Raw genomic sequence first — 5,125 nt, 5'->3', positions numbered from 1 at the left:
CTGGTGATCGTAATGTGATTGACAGGAAGTGGGTGTTTCTGGGCGGAAACTGTCCGTTTTATGGGAGTGTTTGAAAAAATGCTACCGTTTCTGGGAAAAACGCGAACTGATCGCACTGGCAGAGTAAGTCTCGAGCTACTCAGAAACTGCACAGAGAAGTCTTTTCGCAATATTGCGAATCTTTCGTTCGCAATTTTGAGAAGCTAAGATTCACTCCCAGTAGGTGGCGGCTTAGCGTGTGCAAAGCTGCTAAAAGCAGATTGCGAGCGAACAACTCGGAATGAGGGCCCATGTGCACTGCAGGGAGAGGGGGGGGGCAGATGTAACATGTGCAGAGAAAGTTAGATTTGGGTGGGGTGTGTTCAAACTGAAATCTAAATTGCAGTGTAAAAATAAAGCAGCCAGTATTTACCTTGCAAAGAAACAAATTAATCCACCCAAATCTAACTCTCTCTGCAAATGTTAAATCTGTTTTGCCCAACTTCTAACAAATGTGCTGCTGCGATCAACTATGAATTACCCCCATAGAGGGGCAGAATAGGAGCTCTTGGTGCAGCATTTAGAAAATACTGTATTATAGAGAGGGAAAAAGGATGAGTGGGAGGCCAAGCTGCAATAGTCAAGGCTGAAGGTAACATGAAAACAGATAACAGTCTCATAGCATCCTGAGAAATGGAGAATTCAATAGTTTATTACGGGTGTAGTATGGTATGCCGGCGGCCGGGCTCCCGGCGACCAGCATACCGGCGCCGGGAGCCCGACCACTGGCATACCAACAGCGTGGCGAGCACAAATGAGCCCCTTGCGGGCTCGCTATATTATTCTCCCTCCAGGGGGGTCGTGGACCCCACCAGGGAGAAAAAGTGTCGGTATGTCGGCTGTCGGGATTCCGGCGCCGGTATACTGTGTGCCGGGATCCCAACAGTCGGCATACTGAAGACCACCCGTTTATTACATAGTTGCCTACCCTCCCTCATTCTGCAGGTGACTCCCTGAAATAGCAGCAATCTCCCTCACTCCCTGAAAAGTCCAGCAATCTCCCTGATTGTAGCTTACCCCCATTATGCAGCTATTACATTATTGGGGGGAAAATAAATCAGAGATACATACATTCAAATGGGATCATTAGTGCCATTTCCCTGCATTGGTTATTATAAGGCACATTGATCCCTATGGCCACTTACAGTATATGGAACCTCTTGTAAAACACAATACACAAACAAATCCTGCAAAATATCAGTGTCTTTTCTTCAGCAAATAGATCTTACTAACTTTGGGGCTCATTTACATTTGGATGTAAGTCATTTTTATGACACGCCTCTCCGATGTAGCAGTACGCGCCCGCACTGATAGGTGTTACTTTCACAATCTCCCTGAAATGCTTTTTCAAAAGTAGGCAAGTCTGGTTATTCCCAAGTGAGAGAAGATAAACTAAGTTTATAACCTGTTCTTCTAAAACAGGGGTGGCCAAACAGTCGATCGTGATCCGCCGCCCATACACAGAGGTGAGGAGAGCGCAGCGCACACCTCTCCTGTCTGACGCCCTGCCCCTCAGTCTGGTCTCCGGCGGTGACGGCGGAGTGTATATCTCAAATCAGGCGCCGGTTTGTTAGCCAATCAGAGCTCGCGGACCGGCGCCTGATTTGAGATATACACTCTGCTGTCACCGCTGGAGACCAGACTGAGGGCCCGGGGCAGGGCGGCAGGCAGGAGAGCCGCGCACTACGCTCTCCTCACCACAGCAGCAAAACGGTGAGCAGCACTATGGGGGCATATCTGGCACTGTGGGCACATAGCACTGTGGGGGCATATCTGGCACTGAGGGGCAGTGCCGTAACTAGGTGTGTGCTGAGGGGGCATTGCACACAGCGCAATCGCGCTGTGGGCGCACCATCAGCATCCACACTGATTAGCTGCTGCGCTGCCCGCTGTAGTGTACAGTATATTAGTAGCGCTGCGCCCGGCTCCTTCCCCGCCGGAGGCAGCGCTGCTAATATAGATCACAGGCAGAGCAGGCAGCGCTGGGCAATCTGTGTGTGTGAGTCTCTCCGTCCTCCGTGTGCTGCTGGGCTCTGCTCCGCCCCCCCTCCTCCTGCTCTCCTGCACTGTACACTGACTTCCGGGTACAGGAGAGACGACGGCTGCAGCTGCTGCTTATCACAGCAAGTGAAGTCTCTCCCTCCATTCCCTCCCACCCCTCGTGCAAGTGCTGCTTATATTGTAGGTATGTGCTGCTAGTTACTACTTATTTCAGTAAAACAACATTAAAAAATACTTTTCTTGTGTTTGGAAATTCTGGACTTTCAGTGACTTATTGTACTGTGTAGTTTATCTAAAATAAATAAAAAAAGATAAACTACTAGTCCAGAGATTTTGTAAAAAAACAAACCCCAAAACTGCATATACATTTATGTAATGTCCCCTGTAAATTGAATACATAAGATTGTGTGTAAATATTCTTCTGCTATGGTATAAAACTATATATATATATATATTTGGAGTATTACTGTCTGGTGTAATGTGACTAATGAACGCTGCCGTGCGGTGTAATGTAACTAATGGACGCTAATGTGCGGTGTAATGTGACTGCAGGCGCTACCGTGCGGTGTAATCTAACTGGCGGACGCTACCATGCGGTGTAATGTAACTGGCGGACGCTACCATGCGGTGTAATGTAACTGGCGGACACTACTGTGCGGTGTAATGTAACTGGCGGACGCTACTGTGCATGTAATGTAACTGGCAGACACTACCGTGCAGTGTAATGTAACTGGCGGACACTACCGTGCTGTGTAATGTAACTGGCGGACGCTACCGTGCTGTGTAATGTGACCATGCAGTGTAATGTGGCTAACGGAGGGGGGGCAATTCTCTTTCTGGCAGAGGGCACCAAAATGTCTAGTTGCCGCTCTGGCTGTGGCGTAACTAGCGGTGTGTGAATTATAGGAAGGGATGGGGAGGGGGGAGAGGTAGCATTAATTTCAAAACATGACAGGGGGGGGCGCCGTTGCGGTTACTTGCACACAGCGCTAAAAAGTCTAGTTACGGCACTGCTGAGGGGGCATATCGAGCACTGTGGGGGCATATCTGGCACTGTGGGCACATGGCACTGTGGGGGCATATCAAGCACTATGGGCTCATGGCACTGTGGGGGAATATCTGGCACTGCGTGGGCATATATGGCACTGTGGGCAAATGGCACTGTGGGGGGCATATCTAGCACTGTCGGCACATGGCACTGTGGCAGCATATGTGGCACTGTGGGAGCATATCTGGTGCTGTGGGCACATGGCACTGTGGGGGCATAACTAGCACTGTGGGCTATAATGTGACCTTGTGTAAACTACAGAACTACTATGGTTCATAATAACATAGGGAATTACTATGGGGCATAATATTAACAACTGCTGAGGAGAGGAGAGGTGTCTTTTGAAGCACTGGGACAGGGGACCCTTCATTATGTTGCTGTGGGGGCCACACAGTTCTGGTTACACCCCTAAAGAGCCAGCTCTGTGAGTGCTGTCCCCAATATCTGTGCTGTCTATCAGTAGCGGCTCTTGCCGCGGGCAAGCAGGCTTTTTGCCCGTGGGCGCCGCTACCCTGAGGGCACGGCCGTGGCAAGAGCCGCTACTGCTCCTCCTTCCCTCCCCGCTCCCCGGCTGCAGCGAGCGCTGTGTGCGCCCGCTACAGCCGGCATCACTGACTGACGCTAGAGGTCAAAATTGACCCCTAGTGTCAGTGCGGCGCTGCTATGGGAGAGACGTCATTACGTCTCTCCCATAGAGCGGAGCTGTCGCCCGGAGACACCAGCAGCGACAACAGCGGTCCGGAAACAGGAGCGAGGCTGGTATTTTCTTTTTTCTTTTAGGCTTTGAAAGCGTCGCTACTACTGGGGGCACATACAGGGGGCACAGCTACAAGGGGCCCTATCACTGGGGGCACAGCTACAAGGGGCACAACTACAGAGGGCACATCATAGGCAAACGCTGGGGGGTTTCCGGTTGCACGGAAACTCCCCTCCTCTTGGCAAGTGGTTCAAATTATGACAACAATAGCAATTGTATATAATATAATTACTAGAGCTGCCGCCACAACATGTAGTGTAAGGGACAGAGCAGAGCTGGCGCACATGCCCAGTGGTAGCAGCTTCTTCTACCAAGTTTGCTGTATGTGTGGATCTGAGCCCTCAATGAGTGCTCTATACCAGACAGTAGCTGTCAGTTAGAAGAGACAGGAGCCTTACCATGAGGTGGGAGAATGTGTTCTTAGAAAGTGAAGTCCTGGATCTATTATGTTTGTGCATTATTTATTATGGTATGTTTAACCTTTTCGTGACCACTTGTTTAAATTATTTAAATATGTTTGATACAGGCTGTACTAGAGACAATTTCTAAATATTAAAACTGTATTCCATATGGTATAGAGTGTATACATACAATATACATTAATGTCCAAGATCGTTAATAGGTTCTTCTACCGCTCACCCAGACTCCCGAACTTGCTCCAATGTTCCGCAGAGTGGGAGAGCGTGGATTGCATTTGGAAACCCCCCTCTAGAAATCCTGCGTTTGCCACTGCACATACTGGGGGCACTACTACGGGGGCACAGCTACAGAGGGCACAGCTACTGGGGGCACTGCTACAGGGGGAACAGCTACTGGGGGCACTACTACAGGGGGCACTGCTACAAGGGGCACAGCTACTGGGGGCATATCTACAGGGGGCACATGCTGGGGCACTGCTACAGGGGGAACAGCTACTGGGGGCACTGCTACAGGTGGCACAACTACAGGGGGACCAGCTACTGGGTGCAAATCTACAGGGGGGCAGAGCTACAGGGGGAAAGTCAACTGGGGGGCACAACTACTTGGGGCAAATCTGGGGGCATAACTGTGGCCACAACCCTCCCCTAGGAAGCCACACCCCTATTTTTTGCAAACTAGCTTTTGCTGGGAGGGGGGGGAGGACATATGGGCAGGGGAACATGGATACTATGCATTTGCCAAATTCGTGTTCTCGTTGTATAAACTCAGCTCTGGTCTTTATATAATGTATCTATATCATTATTCATTCATGCTGCAGAAAACGCAGCCCTAATTACAGTAACATGTAGCTGGGGCTGTTC

This window comes from Pseudophryne corroboree, chromosome 5 (genome assembly GCF_028390025.1).
Source record: "Pseudophryne corroboree isolate aPseCor3 chromosome 5, aPseCor3.hap2, whole genome shotgun sequence".
Classification (NCBI taxonomy): Eukaryota; Metazoa; Chordata; class Amphibia; order Anura; family Myobatrachidae; genus Pseudophryne; species Pseudophryne corroboree.
This window is presented reverse-complemented; position numbering follows the sequence as displayed.